At 45.8% G+C, this 24,136-nt stretch overlaps 1 protein-coding gene across 1 annotated transcript in view; it reads right to left on the reverse strand.

Moving 5' to 3' along the window:
* The window catches only part of ABCA5 (ATP binding cassette subfamily A member 5), a 240,305-nt gene extending 219,120 nt beyond the window's left edge, over nucleotides 1–21,185 (reverse strand). Inside the window, exon 1 of the mRNA XM_069750700.1 lies at nucleotides 21,035–21,185. The gene's annotated coding sequence lies outside the window, so the exon portion shown is untranslated. The remainder of the gene's footprint in view (nucleotides 1–21,034) is intronic.
* Between the last annotated feature and the right edge of the window lie 2,951 nt (nucleotides 21,186–24,136).

Here is a 24,136-nt window from a genome sequence, read left to right on the forward strand (position 1 = left end):
AACATGGAACATAGGCACATCCGCCCCTTACAACGTCTATGGGATTGTTGGTGATAACATGGAACATAGGCACATCTGCCCCTTACAATGTCTATGGGATCGATGGTGATAACATGGAACATAGGCACATCTGCCCCTTACAATGTCTATGGGATTGTTGGTGATAACATGGAACATAGGCACATCCGCCCCTTACAATGTCTATGGGATCGATGGTGATAACATGGAACATAGGCACATCTGCCCCTTACAATGTCTATGGGATTGTTGGTGATAACATGGAACATAGGCACATCCGCCCCTTACAATGTCTATGGGATCGATGGTGATAACATGGAACATAGGCACATCTGCCCCTTACAATGTCTACGGGATCGATGGTGATAACATGGAACATAGGCACATCTGCCCCTTACAATGTCTATGGGATTGTTGGTGATAACATGGAACATAGGCACATCTGCCCCTTACAGTCTCTACGGGATCGATGGTGATAACATGGAACATAGGCACATCTGCCCCTTACAATGTCTATGGGATCGATGGTGATAACATGGAACATAGGCACATCTGCCCCTTACAATGTCTATGGGATTGTTGGTGATAACATGGAACATAGGCACATCTGCCCCTTACAGTCTCTACGGGATCGATGGTGATAACATGGAACATAGGCACATCTGCCCCTTACAATGTCTACGGGATCGATGGTGATAACATGGAACATAGGCACATCTGTCCATTACAATGTCTATGGGATCGATGGTGATAACATGGAACATAGGCACATCTGCCCCTTACAATGTCTACGGGATCGATGGTGATAACATGGAACATAGGCACATCTGCCCCTTACAATGTCTACGGGATCGATGGTGATAACATGGAACATAGGCACATCTGCCCCTTACAATGTCTATGGGATTGTTGGTGATAACATGGAACATAGGCACATCTGCCCCTTACAATGTCTATGGGATTGTTGGTGATAACATGGAACATAGGCACATCCGCCCCTTACAATGTCTATGGGATCGATGGTGATAACATGGAACATAGGCACATCTGCCCCTTACAATGTCTATGGGATTGTTGGTGATAACATGGAACATAGGCACATCCGCCCCTTACAATGTCTACGGGATCGATGGTGATAACATGGAACATAGGCACATCTGCCCCGTACAATGTCTATGGGATTGTTGGTGATAACATGGAACATAGGCACATCCACCGCTTACAATGTCTACAGGATCGATGGTGATAACATGGAACATAGGGACATCTGCCCTGTACAATGTCTATAGGATTGTTGGTGATAACATGAACCATAGGCACATCTGCCCCTTACAATGTCTATGGGATCGATGGTGATAACATGGAACATAGGCACATCTGCCCCTTACAATATCTATTGGATTGTTGGTGATAACATGGAACATAGGTACATCTGTCCCTTACAATGTCTACGGGATCGATGGTGATAACATGGAACATAGGCACATCTGCCCCTTACAATATATATAGCAACGATGGTGATAACATGGAACATAGGCACATCTGCCCCTTACAATGTCTACGGGATCGATGGTGATAACATGGAACATAGGCACATCTGCCCCTTACAATGTCTATGGGATTGTTGGTGATAACATGGAACATAGGCACATCTGTCCCTTACAGTCTCTACGGGATCGATGGTGATAACATGGAACATAGGCACATCTGCCCCTTACAATGTCTACGGGATCGATGGTGATAACATGGAACATAGGCACATCTGCCCCTTACAATGTCTATGGGATCGATGGTTATAACATGGAACATAGGCACATCCGCCCCTTACAACGTCTATGGGATTGTTGGTGATAACATGGAACATAGGCACATCTGCCCCTTACAATGTCTATGGGATCGATGGTGATGACATGGAACATAGGCACATCCGCCCCTTACAACGTCTATGGGATTGTTGGTGATAACATGGAACATAGGCACATCTGTCCCTTACAATGTCTCTGGGATTGTTGGTGATAACATGGAACATAGGCACATCTGTCCCTTACAATGTCTCTGGGATTGTTGGTGATAACATGGAACATAGGCACATCTGTCCCTTACAATGTCTACAGGATCGATGGTGATAACATGGAACATAGGCACATCTGTCCATTACAATGTCTATGGGATCGATGGTGATAACATGGAACATAGGCACATCTGTCCATTACAATGTCTATGGGATCGATGGTGATAACATGGAACATAGGCACATCTGCCCCTTACAATGTCTATGGGATTGTTGGTGATAACATGGAACATAGGCACATCTATCCCTTACAATGTCTATGGGATCGATGGTGATAACATGGAACATAGGCACATCTGCCCCTTACAATGTCTACGGGATCGATGGTGATAACATGGAACATAGGCACATCTGCCCCTTACAATGTCTACGGGATCGATGGTGATAACATGGAACATAGGCACATCTGCCCCTTACAATGTCTATGGGATTGTTGGTGATAACATGGAACATAGGCACATCTGCCCCTTACAATGTCTATGGGATTGTTGGTGATAACATGGAACATAGGCACATCCGCCCCTTACAATGTCTATGGGATCGATGGTGATAACATGGAACATAGGCACATCTGCCCCTTACAATGTCTATGGGATTGTTGGTGATAACATGGAACATAGGCACATCCGCCCCTTACAATGTCTACGGGATCGATGGTGATAACATGGAACATAGGCACATCTGCCCCGTACAATGTCTATGGGATTGTTGGTGATAACATGGAACATAGGCACATCCGCCCCTTACAATGTCTACAGGATCGATGGTGATAACATGGAACATAGGGACATCTGCCCTGTACAATGTCTATAGGATTGTTGGTGATAACATGAACCATAGGCACATCTGCCCCTTACAATATCTATGGGATTGTTGGTGACAACATGGAACATAGGCACATCCGCCCCTTACAATGTCTATGGGATCGATGGTGATAACATGGAACATAGGCACATCTGCCCCTTACAATATATATAGCAACGATGGTGATAACATGGAACATAGGCACATCTGCCCCTTACAATGTCTACGGGATCGATGGTGATAACATGGAACATAGGCACATCTGCCCCTTACAATGTCTATGGGATTGTTGGTGATAACATGGAACATAGGCACATCTGTCCCTTACAGTCTCTACGGGATCGATGGTGATAACATGGAACATAGGCACATCTGCCCCTTACAATGTCTACGGGATCGATGGTGATAACATGGAACATAGGCACATCTGCCCCTTACAATGTCTATGGGATCGATGGTTATAACATGGAACATAGGCACATCCGCCCCTTACAACGTCTATGGGATTGTTGGTGATAACATGGAACATAGGCACATCTGCCCCTTACAATGTCTATGGGATCGATGGTGATAACATGGAACATAGGCACATCTGCCCCTTACAATGTCTATGGGATTGTTGGTGATAACATGGAACATAGGCACATCCGCCCCTTACAATGTCTATGGGATCGATGGTGATAACATGGAACATAGGCACATCTGCCCCTTACAATGTCTATGGGATTGTTGGTGATAACATGGAACATAGGCACATCCGCCCCTTACAATGTCTATGGGATCGATGGTGATAACATGGAACATAGGCACATCTGCCCCTTACAATGTCTACGGGATCGATGGTGATAACATGGAACATAGGCACATCTGCCCCTTACAATGTCTATGGGATTGTTGGTGATAACATGGAACATAGGCACATCTGCCCCTTACAGTCTCTACGGGATCGATGGTGATAACATGGAACATAGGCACATCTGCCCCTTACAATGTCTATGGGATCGATGGTGATAACATGGAACATAGGCACATCTGCCCCTTACAATGTCTATGGGATTGTTGGTGATAACATGGAACATAGGCACATCTGCCCCTTACAGTCTCTACGGGATCGATGGTGATAACATGGAACATAGGCACATCTGCCCCTTACAATGTCTACGGGATCGATGGTGATAACATGGAACATAGGCACATCTGCCCCTTACAATGTCTACGGGATCGATGGTGATAACATGGAACATAGGCACATCTGCCCCTTACAGTCTCTACGGGATCGATGGTGATAACATGGAACATAGGCACATCTGCCCCTTACAATGTCTATGGGATCGATGGTGATAACATGGAACATAGGCACATCCGCCCCTTACAACGTCTATGGGATTGTTGGTGATAACATGGAACATAGGCACATCTGCCCCTTACAATGTCTATGGGATTGTTGGTGATAACATGGAACATAGGCACATCCGCCCCTTACAATGTCTATGGGATCGATGGTGATAACATGGAACATAGGCACATCTGCCCCTTACAATGTCTATGGGATTGTTGGTGATAACATGGAACATAGGCACATCCGCCCCTTACAACGTCTATGGGATTGTTGGTGATAACATGGAACATAGGCACATCCGCCCCTTACAATGTCTATGGGATCGATGGTGATAACATGGAACATAGGCACATCTGCCCCTTACAATGTCTATGGGATCGATGGTGATAACATGGAACATAGGCACATCTGTCCATTACAATGTCTATGGGATCGATGGTGATAACATGGAACATAGGCACATCTGTCCATTACAATGTCTATGGGATCGATGGTGATAACATGGAACATAGGCACATCTGTCCATTACAATGTCTATGGGATCGATGGTGATAACATGGAACATAGGCACATCTGCCCCTTACAATGTCTACGGGATCGATGGTGATAACATGGAACATAGGCACATCTGCCCCTTACAATGTCTACGGGATCGATGGTGATAACATGGAACATAGGCACATCTGCCCCTTACAATGTCTATGGGATTGTTGGTGATAACATGGAACATAGGCACATCTGCCCCTTACAATGTCTATGGGATTGTTGGTGATAACATGGAACATAGGCACATCCGCCCCTTACAATATATATAGCAACGATGGTGATAACATGGAACATAGGCACATCTGCCCCTTACAATGTCTACGGGATCGATGGTGATAACATGGAACATAGGCACATCTGCCCCTTACAATGTCTATGGGATCGATGGTGATAACATGGAACATAGGCACATCTGCCCCTTACAATATATATAGCAACGATGGTGATAACATGGAACATAGGCACATCTGCCCCTTACAATGTCTACGGGATCGATGGTGATAACATGGAACATAGGCACATCTGCCCCTTACAATGTCTATGGGATTGTTGGTGATAACATGGAACATAGGCACATCTGTCCCTTACAGTCTCTACGGGATCGATGGTGATTACATGGAACATAGGCACATCTGCCCCTTACAATGTCTACGGGATCGATGGTGATAACATGGAACATAGGCACATCTGCCCCTTACAATGTCTATGGGATCGATGGTTATAACATGGAACATAGGCACATCCACCCCTTACAACGTCTATGGGATTGTTGGTGATAACATGGAACATAGGCACATCTGCCCCTTACAATGTCTATGGGATCGATGGTGATGACATGGAACATAGGCACATCCGCCCCTTACAATGTCTATGGGATTGTTGGTGATAACATGGAACATAGGCACATCTGCCCCTTACAATGTCTACGGGATCGATGGTGATAACATGGAACATAGGCACATCTGTCCCTTACAATGTCTCTGGGATTGTTGGTGATAACATGGAACATAGGCACATCTGTCCCTTACAATGTCTACAGGATCGATGGTGATAACATGGAACATAGGCACATCTGTCCCTTACAATGTCTCTGGGATTGTTGGTGATAACATGGAACATAGGCACATCTGTCCCTTACAATGTCTCTGGGATTGTTGGTGATAACATGGAACATAGGCACATCTGTCCATTACAATGTCTATGGGATCGATGGTGATAACATGGAACATAGGCACATCTGTCCATTACAATGTCTATGGGATTGTTGGTGATAACATGGAACATAGGCACATCTGCCCCTTACAATGTCTATGGGATTGTTGGTGATAACATGGAACATAGGCACATCTATCCCTTACAATGTCTATGGGATCGATGGTGATAACATGGAACATAGGCACATCTGCCCCTTACAATGTCTACGGGATCGATGGTGATAACATGGAACATAGGCACATCTGCCCCTTACAATGTCTATGGGATCGATGGTGATAACATGGAACATAGGCACATCTGCCCCTTACAATGTCTACGGGATCGATGGTGATAACATGGAACATAGGCACATCTGCCCCTTACAATGTCTATGGGATTGTTGGTGATAACATGGAACATAGGCACATCTGCCCCTTACAATGTCTATGGGATTGTTGGTGATAACATGGAACATAGGCACATCTATCCCTTACAATGTCTATGGGATCGATGGTGATAACATGGAACATAGGCACATCTGCCCCTTACAATGTCTACGGGATCGATGGTGATAACATGGAACATAGGCACATCTGCCCCTTACAATTTATATAGCAACGATGGTGATAACATGGAACATAGGCACATCTGCCCCTTACAATGTCTACGGGATCGATGGTGATAACATGGAACATAGGCACATCTGCCCCTTACAATGTCTATGGGATTGTTGGTGATAACATGGAACATAGGCACATCTGTCCCTTACAGTCTCTACGGGATCGATGGTGATAACATGGAACATAGGCACATCTGCCCCTTACAATGTCTACGGGATCGATGGTGATAACATGGAACATAGGCACATCTGCCCCTTACAATGTCTATGGGATCGATGGTTATAACATGGAACATAGGCACATCCGCCCCTTACAACGTCTATGGGATTGTTGGTGATAACATGGAACATAGGCACATCTGCCCCTTACAATGTCTATGGAATCGATGGTGATAACATGGAACATAGGCACATCTGCCCCTTACAATGTCTATGGGATCGATGGTGATAACATGGAACATAGGCACATCTGCCCCTTACAATGTCTATGGGATTGTTGGTGATAACATGGAACATAGGCACATCTGCCCCTTACAGTCTCTACGGGATCGATGGTGATAACATGGAACATAGGCACATCTGCCCCTTACAATGTCTACGGGATCGATGGTGATAACATGGAACATAGGCACATCTGCCCCTTACAATGTCTACGGGATCGATGGTGATAACATGGAACATAGGCACATCTGCCCCTTACAGTCTCTACGGGATCGATGGTGATAACATGGAACATAGGCACATCTGCCCCTTACAATGTCTATGGGATCGATGGTGATAACATGGAACATAGGCACATCCGCCCCTTACAACGTCTATGGGATTGTTGGTGATAACATGGAACATAGGCACATCTGCCCCTTACAATGTCTATGGGATTGTTGGTGATAACATGGAACATAGGCACATCCGCCCCTTACAATGTCTATGGGATCGATGGTGATAACATGGAACATAGGCACATCTGCCCCTTACAATGTCTATGGGATTGTTGGTGATAACATGGAACATAGGCACATCCGCCCCTTACAACGTCTATGGGATTGTTGGTGATAACATGGAACATAGGCACATCCGCCCCTTACAATGTCTATGGGATCGATGGTGATAACATGGAACATAGGCACATCTGCCCCTTACAATGTCTATGGGATCGATGGTGATAACATGGAACATAGGCACATCTGTCCATTACAATGTCTATGGGATCGATGGTGATAACATGGAACATAGGCACATCTGTCCATTACAATGTCTATGGGATCGATGGTGATAACATGGAACATAGGCACATCTGCCCCTTACAATGTCTACGGGATCGATGGTGATAACATGGAACATAGGCACATCTGCCCCTTACAATGTCTACGGGATCGATGGTGATAACATGGAACATAGGCACATCTGCCCCTTACAATGTCTATGGGATTGTTGGTGATAACATGGAACATAGGCACATCTGCCCCTTACAATGTCTATGGGATTGTTGGTGATAACATGGAACATAGGCACATCCGCCCCTTACAATATATATAGCAACGATGGTGATAACATGGAACATAGGCACATCTGCCCCTTACAATGTCTACGGGATCGATGGTGATAACATGGAACATAGGCACATCTGCCCCTTACAATGTCTATGGGATCGATGGTGATAACATGGAACATAGGCACATCTGCCCCTTACAATATATATAGCAACGATGGTGATAACATGGAACATAGGCACATCTGCCCCTTACAATGTCTACGGGATCGATGGTGATAACATGGAACATAGGCACATCTGCCCCTTACAATGTCTATGGGATTGTTGGTGATAACATGGAACATAGGCACATCTGTCTCTTACAGTCTCTACGGGATCGATGGTGATTACATGGAACATAGGCACATCTGCCCCTTACAATGTCTACGGGATCGATGGTGATAACATGGAACATAGGCACATCTGCCCCTTACAATGTCTATGGGATCGATGGTGATGACATGGAACATAGGCACATCTGCCCCTTACAATGTCTATGGGATTGTTGGTGATAACATGGAACATAGGCACATCTGCCCCTTACAATGTCTACGGGATCGATGGTGATAACATGGAACATAGGCACATCTGTCCCTTACAATGTCTCTGGGATTGTTGGTGATAACATGGAACATAGGCACATCTGTCCCTTACAATGTCTACAGGATCGATGGTGATAACATGGAACATAGGCACATCTGTCCCTTACAATGTCTCTGGGATTGTTGGTGATAACATGGAACATAGGCACATCTGTCCATTACAATGTCTATGGGATCGATGGTGATAACATGGAACATAGGCACATCTGCCCCTTACAATGTCTATGGGATCGATGGTGATAACATGGAACATAGGCACATCTGCCCCTTACAATGTCTACGGGATCGATGGTGATAACATGGAACATAGGCACATCTGCCCCTTACAATGTCTATGGGATTGTTGGTGATAACATGGAACATAGGCACATCTGCCCCTTACAATGTCTATGGGATTGTTGGTGATAACATGGAACATAGGCACATCTATCCCTTACAATGTCTATGGGATCGATGGTGATAACATGGAACATAGGCACATCTGCCCCTTACAATGTCTACGGGATCGATGGTGATAACATGGAACATAGGCACATCTGCCCCTTACAATGTCTATGGGATTGTTGGTGATAACATGGAACATAGGCACATCTGCCCCTTACAATGTCTATGGGATTGTTGGTGATAACATGGAACATAGGCACATCCGCCCCTTACAATGTCTATGGGATCGATGGTGATAACATGGAACATAGGCACATCTGCCCCTTACAATGTCTATGGGATTGTTGGTGATAACATGGAACATAGGCACATCCGCCCCTTACAATGTCTACGGGATCGATGGTGATAACATGGAACATAGGCACATCTGCCCCGTACAATGTCTATGGGATTGTTGGTGATAACATGGAACATAGGCACATCCGCCCCTTACAATGTCTACAGGATCGATGGTGATAACATGGAACATAGGGACATCTGCCCTGTACAATGTCTATAGGATTGTTGGTGATAACATGAACCATAGGCACATCTGCCCCTTACAATATCTATGGGATTGTTGGTGACAACATGGAACATAGGCACATCCGCCCCTTACAATGTCTATGGGATCGATGGTGATAACATGGAACATAGGCACATCTGCCCCTTACAATATATATAGCAACGATGGTGATAACATGGAACATAGGCACATCTGCCCCTTACAATGACTACGGGATCGATGGTGATAACATGGAACATAGGCACATCTGCCCCTTACAATGTCTATGGGATTGTTGGTGATAACATGGAACATAGGCACATCTGTCCCTTACAGTCTCTACGGGATCGATGGTGATAACATGGAACATAGGCACATCTGCCCCTTACAATGTCTACGGGATCGATGGTGATAACATGGAACATAGGCACATCTGCCCCTTACAATGTCTATGGGATCGATGGTTATAACATGGAACATAGGCACATCCGCCCCTTACAACGTCTATGGGATTGTTGGTGATAACATGGAACATAGGCACATCTGCCCCTTACAATGTCTATGGGATTGTTGGTGATAACATGGAACATAGGCACATCCGCCCCTTACAATGTCTATGGGATCGATGGTGATAACATGGAACATAGGCACATCTGCCCCTTACAATGTCTATGGGATTGTTGGTGATAACATGGAACATAGGCACATCCGCCCCTTACAACGTCTATGGGATTGTTGGTGATAACATGGAACATAGGCACATCTGTCCCTTACAATGTCTCTGGGATTGTTGGTGATAACATGGAACATAGGCACATCTGTCCCTTACAATGTCTACAGGATCGATGGTGATAACATGGAACATAGGCACATCTGTCCATTACAATGTCTATGGGATCGATGGTGATAACATGGAACATAGGCACATCTGTCCATTACAATGTCTATGGGATCGATGGTGATAACATGGAACATAGGCACATCTGCCCCTTACAATGTCTATGGGATTGTTGGTGATAACATGGAACATAGGCACATCTATCCCTTACAATGTCTATGGGATCGATGGTGATAACATGGAACATAGGCACATCTGCCCCTTACAATGTCTACGGGATCGATGGTGATAACATGGAACATAGGCACATCTGCCCCTTACAATGTCTACGGGATCGATGGTGATAACATGGAACATAGGCACATCTGCCCCTTACAATGTCTACGGGATTGTTGGTGATAACATGGAACATAGGCACATCTGCCCCTTACAATGTCTATGGGATTGTTGGTGATAACATGGAACATAGGCACATCCGCCCCTTACAATGTCTATGGGATCGATGGTGATAACATGGAACATAGGCACATCTGCCCCTTACAATGTCTACGGGATCGATGGTGATAACATGGAACATAGGCACATCTGCCCCTTACAATGTCTATGGGATCGATGGTGATAACATGGAACATAGACACATCTGCCCCTTACAATGTCTATGGGATCGATGGTGATAACATGGAACATAGGCACATCTGCCCCTTACAATGTCTACGGGATCGATGGTGATAACATGGAACATAGGCACATCTGCCCCTTACAATGTCTATGGGATTGTTGGTGATAACATGGAACATAGGCACATCTGCCCCTTACAGTCTCTACGGGATCGATGGTGATAACATGGAACATAGGTACATCTGTCCCTTACAATGTCTATGGGATCGATGGTGATAACATGGAACATAGGCACATCTGCCCCTTACAATGTCTATGGGATTGTTGGTGATAACATGGAACATAGGCACATCCGCCCCTTACAATGTCTATGGGATCGATGGTGATAACATGGAACATAGGCACATCTGCCCCTTACAATGTCTACGGGATCGATGGTGATAACATGGAACATAGGCACATCTGCCCCTTACAATGTCTACGGGATCGATGGTGATAACATGGAACATAGGCACATCTGCCCCTTACAGTCTCTACGGGATCGATGGTGATAACATGGAACATAGGCACATCTGCCCCTTACAATGTCTATGGGATCGATGGTGATAACATGGAACATAGGCACATCTGCCCCTTACAATGTCTATGGGATCGATGGTGATAACATGGAACATAGGCACATCTGCCCCTTACAATGTCTATGGGATCGATGGTGATGACATGGAACATAGGCACATCCGCCCCTTACAACGTCTATGGGATTGTTGGTGATAACATGGAACATAGGCACATCTGCCCCTTACAATGTCTATGGGATTGTTGGTGATAACATGGAACATAGGCACATCCGCCCCTTACAATGTCTATGGGATCGATGGTGATAACATGGAACATAGGCACATCTGCCCCTTACAATGTCTATGGGATTGTTGGTGATAACATGGAACATAGGCACATCCGCCCCTTACAACGTCTATGGGATTGTTGGTGATAACATGGAACATAGGCACATCCGCCCCTTACAATGTCTATGGGATCGATGGTGATAACATGGAACATAGGCACATCTGCCCCTTACAATGTCTATGGGATTGTTGGTGATAACATGGAACATAGGCACATCCGCCCCTTACAATGTCTATGGGATCGATGGTGATAACATGGAACATAGGCACATCTGCCCCTTACAATATCTATTGGATTGTTGGTGATAACATGGAACATAGGTACATCTGTCCCTTACAATGTCTACGGGATCGATGGTGATAACATGGAACATAGGCACATCTGCCCCTTACAATATATATAGCAACGATGGTGATAACATGGAACATAGGCACATCTGCCCCTTACAATGTCTACGGGATCGATGGTGATAACATGGAACATAGGCACATCTGCCCCTTACAATGTCTATGGGATTGTTGGTGATAACATGGAACATAGGCACATCTGTCCCTTACAGTCTCTACGGGATCGATGGTGATAACATGGAACATAGGCACATCTGCCCCTTACAATGTCTACGGGATCGATGGTGATAACATGGAACATAGGCACATCTGCCCCTTACAATGTCTATGGGATCGATGGTTATAACATGGAACATAGGCATATCCGCCCCTTACAATGTCTATGGGATTGTTGGTGATAACATGGAACATAGGCACATCTGCCCCTTACAATGTCTATGGGATCGATGGTGATAACATGGAACATAGGCACATCCGCCCCTTACAATGTCTATGGGATCGATGGTGATAACATGGAACATAGGCATATCTGCCCCTTACAACGTCTATGGGATTGTTGGTGATAACATGGAACATAGGCACATCCGCCCCTTACAACGTCTATGGGATTGTTGGTGATAACATGGAACATAGGCACATCTGCCCCTTACAATGTCTATGGGATCGATGGTGATAACATGGAACATAGGCACATCCGCCCCTTACAACGTCTATGGGATTGTTGGTGATAACATGGAACATAGGCACATCTGCCCCTTACAATGTCTATGGGATCGATGGTGATGACATGGAACATAGGCACATCCGCCCCTTACAACGTCTATGGGATTGTTGGTGATAACATGGAACATAGGCACATTTGCCCCTTACAATGTCTATGGGATTGTTGGTGATAACATGGAACATAGGCACATCTGCCCCTTACAATGTCTATGGGATCGATGGTGATAACATGGAACATAGGCACATCTGCCCCTTACAATGTCTATGGGATTGTTGGTGATAACATGGAACATAGGCACATCCGCCCCTTACAATGTCTATGGGATCGATGGTGATAACATGGAACATAGGCACATCCGCCCCTTACAATGTCTACGGGATCGATGGTGATAACATGGAACATAGGCACATCAGCCCCTTACAATGTCTATGGGATCGATGGTGATAACATGGAACATAGGCACATCTGCCCCTTACAATGTCTATGGGATTGTTGGTGATAACATGGAACATAGGCACATCCGCCCCTTACAATGTCTATGGGATCGATGGTGATAACATGGAACATAGGCACATCCGCCCCTTACAATGTCTACGGGATCGATGGTGATAACATGGAACATAGGCACATCAGCCCCTTACAATGTCTATGGGATCGATGGTGATAACATGGAACATAGGCACATCTGCCCCTTACAATGTCTATGGGATTGATGGTGATAACATGGAACATAGGCACATCTGCCCCTTACAATGTCTATGGGATTGTTGGTGATAACATGGAACATAGGCACATCCGCCCCTTACAATGTCTATGGGATTGATGGTGATAACATGGAACATAGGCACATCTGCCCCTTACAACGTCTATGGGATCGATGGTGACAACATGGAACATGGGCACATCTAATACTAATAATAATAATCTTTATTTTTATATAGCGCTAACATATTCCGCAGCGCTTTACAGTTTTGCACACATTATCATCACTGTCCCCGATGGGGCTCACAATCTAGAATCCCTATCAGTATGTCTTTGGAATGTGGGAGGAAACCGGAGTGCCTGGAGGAAACCCAAGCAAACACGGAGAGAACATACAAACTCTTTGCAGATGTTGACCTGGGTGGGATTAGAACCCAGGACCCCAGCACTGCAAGGCTCCTGTGCTAACCACTGCGCCACCGTGCCGCCCTGTCCATTACAATGTCTATGGGATCGATGGTGATAACATGGAACATAGGCACATCCGCCCCTTACAATGTCTACGGGATCGATGGTGATAACATGGAACATAGGCACATCTGCCCCTTACAGTCTCTACGGGATTGATGGTGATAACATGGAACATAGGCACATCTGTCCCTTACAGTCTCTACGGGATCGATGGTGATAACATGGAACATAGGCACATCTGTCCCTTACAGTCTCTACGGGATCGATGGTGATAACATGGAACATAGGCACATCTGCCCCTTACAATGTCTACGGGATCGATGGTGATAACATGGAACATAGGCACATCTGCCCCTTACAATGTCTATGGGATCGATGGTTATAACATGGAACATAGGCACATCCGCCCCTTACAACGTCTATGGGATTGTTGGTGATAACATGGAACATAGGCACATCTGCCCCTTACAATGTCTATGGGATTGTTGGTGATAACATGGAACATAGGCACATCCGCCCCTTACAATGTCTATGGGATCGATGGTGATAACATGGAACATAGGCACATCTGCCCCTTACAATGTCTATGGGATTGTTGGTGATAACATGGAACATAGGCACATCCGCCCCTTACAACGTCTATGGGATTGTTGGTGATAACATGGAACATAGGCACATCTGTCCCTTACAATGTCTCTGGGATTGTTGGTGATAACATGGAACATAGGCACATCTGTCCCTTACAATGTCTACAGGATCGATGGTGATAACATGGAACATAGGCACATCTGTCCATTACAATGTCTATGGGATCGATGGTGATAACATGGAACATAGGCACATCTGTCCATTACAATGTCTATGGGATCGATGGTGATAACATGGAACATAGGCACATCTGCCCCTTACAATGTCTATGGGATTGTTGGTGATAACATGGAACATAGGCACATCTATCCCTTACAATGTCTATGGGATCGATGGTGATAACATGGAACATAGGCACATCTGCCCCTTACAATGTCTACGGGATCGATGGTGATAACATGGAACATAGGCACATCTGCCCCTTACAATGTCTACGGGATCGATGGTGATAACATGGAACATAGGCACATCTGCCCCTTACAATGTCTACGGGATTGTTGGTGATAACATGGAACATAGGCACATCTGCCCCTTACAATGTCTATGGGATTGTTGGTGATAACATGGAACATAGGCACATCCGCCCCTTACAATGTCTATGGGATCGATGGTGATAACATGGAACATAGGCACATCTGCCCCTTACAATGTCTACGGGATCGATGGTGATAACATGGAACATAGGCACATCTGCCCCTTACAATGTCTATGGGATCGATGGTGATAACATGGAACATAGACACATCTGCCCCTTACAATGTCTATGGGATCGATGGTGATAACATGGAACATAGGCACATCTGCCCCTTACAATGTCTACGGGATCGATGGTGATAACATGGAACATAGGCACATCTGCCCCTTACAATGTCTATGGGATTGTTGGTGATAACATGGAACATAGGCACATCTGCCCCTTACAGTCTCTACGGGATCGATGGTGATAACATGGAACATAGGTACATCTGTCCCTTACAATGTCTATGGGATCGATGGTGATAACATGGAACATAGGCACATCTGCCCCTTACAATGTCTATGGGATTGTTGGTGATAACATGGAACATAGGCACATCCGCCCCTTACAATGTCTATGGGATCGATGGTGATAACATGGAACATAGGCACATCTGCCCCTTACAATGTCTACGGGATCGATGGTGATAACATGGAACATAGGCACATCTGCCCCTTACAATGTCTACGGGATCGATGGTGATAACATGGAACATAGGCACATCTGCCCCTTACAGTCTCTACGGGATCGATGGTGATAACATGGAACATAGGCACATCTGCCCCTTACAATGTCTATGGGATCGATGGTGATAACATGGAACATAGGCACATCTGCCCCTTACAATGTCTATGGGATCGATGGTGATAACATGGAACATAGGCACATCTGCCCCTTACAATGTCTATGGGATCGATGGTGATGACATGGAACATAGGCACATCCGCCCCTTACAACGTCTATGGGATTGTTGGTGATAACATGGAACATAGGCACATCTGCCCCTTACAATGTCTATGGGATTGTTGGTGATAACATGGAACATAGGCACATCCGCCCCTTACAATGTCTATGGGATCGATGGTGATAACATGGAACATAGGCACATCTGCCCCTTACAATGTCTATGGGATTGTTGGTGATAACATGGAACATAGGCACATCCGCCCCTTACAACGTCTATGGGATTGTTGGTGATAACATGGAACATAGGCACATCCGCCCCTTACAATGTCTATGGGATCGATGGTGATAACATGGAACATAGGCACATCTGCCCCTTACAATGTCTATGGGATTGTTGGTGATAACATGGAACATAGGCACATCCGCCCCTTACAATGTCTATGGGATCGATGGTGATAACATGGAACATAGGCACATCTGCCCCTTACAATATCTATTGGATTGTTGGTGATAACATGGAACATAGGTACATCTGTCCCTTACAATGTCTACGGGATCGATGGTGATAACATGGAACATAGGCACATCTGCCCCTTACAATATATATAGCAACGATGGTGATAACATGGAACATAGGCACATCTGCCCCTTACAATGTCTACGGGATCGATGGTGATAACATGGAACATAGGCACATCTGCCCCTTACAATGTCTATGGGATTGTTGGTGATAACATGGAACATAGGCACATCTGTCCCTTACAGTCTCTACGGGATCGATGGTGATAACATGGAACATAGGCACATCTGCCCCTTACAATGTCTACGGGATCGATGGTGATAACATGGAACATAGGCACATCTGCCCCTTACAATGTCTATGGGATCGATGGTTATAACATGGAACATAGGCATATCCGCCCCTTACAATGTCTATGGGATTGTTGGTGATAACATGGAACATAGGCACATCTGCCCCTTACAATGTCTATGGGATCGATGGTGATAACATGGAACATAGGCACATCCGCCCCTTACAATGTCTATGGGATCGATGGTGATAACATGGAACATAGGCATATCTGCCCCTTACAACGTCTATGGGATTGTTGGTGATAACATGGAACATAGGCACATCCGCCCCTTACAACGTCTATGGGATTGTTGGTGATAACATGGAACATAGGCACATCTGCCCCTTACAATGTCTATGGGATCGATGGTGATAACATGGAACATAGGCACATCCGCCCCTTACAACGTCTATGGGATTGTTGGTGATAACATGGAACATAGGCACATCTGCCCCTTACAATGTCTATGGGATCGATGGTGATGACATGGAACATAGGCACATCCGCCCCTTACAACGTCTATGGGATTGTTGGTGATAACATGGAACATAGGCACATTTGCCCCTTACAATGTCTATGGGATTGTTGGTGATAACATGGAACATAGGCACATTTGCCCCTTACAATGTCTATGGGATTGTTGGTGATAACATGGAACATAGGCACATCTGCCCCTTACAATGTCTATGGGATCGATGGTGATAACATGGAACATAGGCACATCTGCCCCTTACAATGTCTATGGGATTGTTGGTGATAACATGGAACATAGGCACATCCGCCCCTTACAATGTCTATGGGATCGATGGTGATAACATGGAACATAGGCACATCCGCCCCTTACAATGTCTACGGGATCGATGGTGATAACATGGAACATAGGCACATCAGCCCCTTACAATGTCTATGGGATCGATGGTGATAACATGGAACATAGGCACATCTGCCCCTTACAATGTCTATGGGATTGTTGGTGATAACATGGAACATAGGCACATCCGCCCCTTACAATGTCTATGGGATCGATGGTGATAACATGGAACATAGGCACATCCGCCCCTTACAATGTCTACGGGATCGATGGTGATAACATGGAACATAGGCACATCAGCCCCTTACAATGTCTATGGGATCGATGGTGATAACATGGAACATAGGCACATCTGCCCCTTACAATGTCTATGGGATTGATGGTGATAACATGGAACATAGGCACATCTGCCCCTTACAATGTCTATGGGATTGTTGGTGATAACATGGAACATAGGCACATCCGCCCCTTACAATGTCTATGGGATTGATGGTGATAACATGGAACATAGGCACATCTGCCCCTTACAACGTCTATGGGATCGATGGTGACAACATGGAACATGGGCACATCTAATACTAATAATAATAATCTTTATTTTTATATAGCGCTAACATATTCCGCAGCGCTTTACAGTTTTGCACACATTATCATCACTGTCCCCGATGGGGCTCACAATCTAGAATCCCTATCAGTATGTCTTTGGAATGTGGGAGGAAACCGGAGTGCCTGGAGGAAACCCAAGCAAACACGGAGAGAACATACAAACTCTTTGCAGATGTTGACCTGGGTGGGATTAGAACCCAGGACCCCAGCACTGCAAGGCTCCTGTGCTAACCACTGCGCCACCGTGCCGCCCTGTCCATTACAATGTCTATGGGATCGATGGTGATAACATGGAACATAGGCACATCCGCCCCTTACAATGTCTACGGGATCGATGGTGATAACATGGAACATAGGCACATCTGCCCCTTACAGTCTCTACGGGATTGATGGTGATAACATGGAACATAGGCACATCTGTCCCTTACAGTCTCTACGGGATCGATGGTGATAACATGGAACATAGGCACATCTGTCCCTTACAGTCTCTACGGGATTGATGGTGATAACATGGAACATAGGTAGTGATGAGTGAGTATGTTGCACGGGTTTTCCAGAGCACGCTCGGATGGTCTCCGAGTATTTGTGAATGCTCAGAGATTCAGTTTTTGTCTCTGTAGCTGTATGACTTGCGGCTGCTAGACAACTTGAATACATGTGGGGATTCCCTAGCAAGCAGGTAACCCCACATGTACTCAGACTGGCTAGCAGCCATAAATCATGCAGCTACAGAGACAAAAACTGAATCTCTGAGCATTCACAAATACTTGGAGACCACCCGACCATTGAGACACGCCCTCCTGGAAATATCGAACTCATGCACATAATCAAGGCAAACGGAGGCAAAAACACATGCAAACTCAACGGGGTTTTTTTTTGCATCATGCGTAAGCTGATGCGGATAAAAAACGCAGCGCAACCATGCATTTGAATGCGTTTTGGCATGAATTGCGCATGCACATGAGACGCTGCGCACAGATACGCTAATGTGAACTTAGCCTATGTCTATCAACTGTGATAAAATGGCACCTGACAGCGTCAACCTCTTTTGAAAAGCCGCTGAAGATAGCATGGTGCACGTTCATCATTTTTAAAGGGAACCTGTCACCCCGTTTTTTGAGATTGAGCTATAAATACTGTTAAATAGGGCCTGCGCTGTGTGTTCCTATAGTGTATGTAGTGTACCCCGATTCCCCATGTATGCTGAGAAATAACTTACCAAAGTCGCCGTTTTCGCCTGTCAATCAGGCTGGTCAGGTCGGGAGGGCGTGGTGACATCGCTGGTTCTTCCTCAGCTTTACGTTGGTGGCGTAGTGGTGAAGACACAGCGCGCGATCTGCGCTGTCATCCCTTTCGTCGGTGGGGGCGGCCATCTTCCTGGGGCCGCGCGTGCGCAGATCGAGTGCTCTGCTGCACGGGGCTTCAGGAAAATGGCCGCGGGATGCCGCGCGTGCGCATTAGAGATCGCGGCGGCCATTTTCCCAAAGCCGAGTTTGCATCTCGGCTTTGGGAAAATGGCCGCCGCGATCTCTAATGCGCACGCGCGGCATCCCCCGGCCATTTTCCTGAAGCCCCGTGCAGCAGAGCACTCGATCTGCGCACGCGCGGCCCCAGGAAGATGGCCGCCCCCACCGATGCAAGGGATTACAGCGCAGATCGCGCGCTGTGTCTTCACCACTACGCCACCAACGTAAAGCTGAGGAAGAACCACCGATGTCACCACGCCCTCCCGACCTGACCAGCCTGATTGACAGGCGAAAACGGCGACTTTGGTAAGTTATTTCTCAGCATACATAGGGAATCGGGGTACACTACATACACTATAGGAACACACAGCGCAGGCCCTATTTAACAGTATTTATAGCTCAATCTCAAAAAACGGGGGTGACAGGTTCCCTTTAAGGTTCATGGGACCGATGTAGACAACGTTGTGTCTGTGAGACCCCCAGAGATGGCACATCCGCCCCTTTATAGGGCTATAGAACTGACGGATAATGCACTTTAATATTTATCAACCGTTAATCTCTGTGCCAGTCTGTAACAAAAACATCAAAATGGGTAAAAAGTAAGGGCCATCCCGCTACGGTGTACGGTATTAGGGCTTCTGCCGCTGCATAGAAAACACATTGCACCCATGAGACCTATGCTATAATGTAATGCACGGCTGTAAAAGGGACCATAATGCATTAAAAAGGGTAAAAAAATGTGTGTCGCCATGGGGCAAACAGCCCAGCGCCCCCCAGCCATACACCTGTACATAATAACAGCATCTATTATAGGGCAGGGGCATACAGCAGCACTAGCACAGCTCTGCAGATTACCACAGGGTGGTGCAGGGTCACTGGGCACCCACAGTGGGCACACAATGGACACCCACTGACGCGTACACACAGCACAGCGCCCCCTCCAAACAGACACACAGTGTACAACGTACCTGCAGCCGCAGATGCTCCAGGACCGGGATGCTGCTCCTGCAGGCCGGCGATTATTCCCAGGCCGACCAGCTCCCTGCCCGGCAATGATCGCACGTACAGCCGCTGCCGGAGAACGGTCCCCGGGGCAGCGCTCACACTGACAGACACAGCCGGGGAGGAGGGACCACAGCGGGCACCGACGACATCTGCCGGCCACCACAGGGCACTGCAGCCGGGCCTGGAGAACCGAGGGTGACTCATCAGCAGCATCATGTAACATCATCAGAGCATACACACACGGCACACACGTATATACACACACGGCACACACATATGTATACACACGGCACACACGTATATACACACACGGCACACACGTATATACACACACGGCACACACGTATATACACACACGGCACACACATATGTATACACACGGCACACACATATGTATACACACGGCACACACATATGTATACACACGGCACACACATATATACACACACGGCACACACATATGTATACACACGGCACACACATATGTATACACACGGCACACACATATGTATACACACGGCACACACATATATACACACACGGCACACACGTATATACACACACGGCACACACATATGTATACACACGGCACACACATATGTATACACACGGCACACACATATGTATACACACGGCACACACATATATACACACACGGCACACACGTATATACACACACGGCACACACATATGTATACACACGGCACACACATATGTATACACACGGCACACACATATGTATACACACGGCACACACATATATACACACACGGCACACACGTATATACACACACGGCACACACGTATATACACACACGGCACACACATATATACACACACGGCACACACATATGTATACACACGGCACACACATATGTATACACACGGCACACACATATATACACACACAGCACACACATATATATTCACACACGGCACACACATATATACACACACGGCACACACATATACACACGGCACACACATACGTACACACACGGCACACACATATGTATACACACGGCACACACATATGTATACACACGGCACACACATATATACACCCAGCACACACATATATACACACACGGCACACACATACATACACACACGGCACACACATATGTATACACACGGCACACACATATGTATACACACGGCACACACATATATACACCCAGCACACACATATATACACACACGGCACACACATACATACACACACGGCACACACATACGTATACACACGGCACACACATACATACACACACGGCACACACATATATACACACACGGCACACACATATGTATACACACGGCACACACATATATACACACCCGGCACACACATATATACACACACGGCACACACATATATACACACACGGCACACACATATATACACACCCGGCACACACATATATACACACACGGCACACACATATGTATACACACGGCACACACATATATACACACCCGGCACACACATATATACACACACGGCACACACATATATACACACACGGCACACACATATATACACACCCGGCACACACATATATACACACACGGCACACACATACATACACACACGGCACACACATACATACACACACGGCACACACATACATACACACACGGCACACACATACATACACACACGGCACACACATACATACACACACGGCACACACATATATACACACACGGCACACACATACATACACACACGGCACACACATACATACACACACGGCACACACATACATACACGGCACACACATATATACACACACGGCACACATGTATACACACGGCACACACATATATACACACACGGCACACACATATATGCACACCCAGCACACACATATATACACACACGACACACACATATATACACACACGGCACACACATACATACACACACGGCACACACATACATATGCACACACATACATATACACACGGCACACACATACATATACACCCGGCACACACATACATGTACACACGGCACACAAATACATATACACACGACACACATACATATACACACGGCACACAAATACATATACACACGGCACACACATACATATACACACGGCACACACATACATATACACACGGCACACACATACATGTACACCCGGCACACACATACATGTACACCCGGCACACACATACATATACACACGGCACACACATACATATACACACGGCACACACATACATATACACACGGCACACAAATGCATATACACACGGCACACACATACATATACACATGGCACACACGTATACACACGGCACACACATACATATACACATGGCACACACATACTTATACACATGGCACACACGGCACACACATACATATACACATGGCACACATATACAAACGGCACACACATACATATACACACGGCACACAAATACATATACACACGGCACACACATACATATACACATGGCACACACATATACACACGGCACACATACATATACACACGGCACACACATACATATACACATGGCACACAAATACAGTACAGACCAAAAGTTTGGACTCACCTTCTCATTTAAAGATTTTTCTGTATTTTCATGACTATGAAAATTGTACATTCACACTGAAGGCATCAAAACTATGAATTAACACATGTGGAATTATATACTTAACAAAAAAGTGTGAAACAACTGAAATTATGTCTTATATTCTAGGTTCTTCAAAGTAGCCACCTTTTTCTTTGATGACTGCTTTGCACACTCTTGGCATTCTCTTGATGAGCTTCAAGAGGTAGTCATCGGGAATGGTTTTCACTTCACAGGTGTGCCCTGCAGGTTTAATAAGTGGGGTTTCTTGCTTTATAAATGGGGTTGGGACCATCAGTTGTGTTGTGCAGAAGTCTTGTGGATACACAGCTGATAGTCCTACTGAATAGACTGTTAGAACTTGTATTATGGCAAGAAAAAAGCAGCTAAGTAAAGAAAAACGAGTGGCCATCATTACTTTAAGAAATGAAGGTCAGTCAGTCCAAAAAATTGGACAAAATGTATATATATAT

Source organism: Ranitomeya imitator, chromosome 2 (assembly GCF_032444005.1).
Source record: "Ranitomeya imitator isolate aRanImi1 chromosome 2, aRanImi1.pri, whole genome shotgun sequence".
NCBI lineage: Eukaryota > Metazoa > Chordata > Amphibia > Anura > Dendrobatidae > Ranitomeya > Ranitomeya imitator.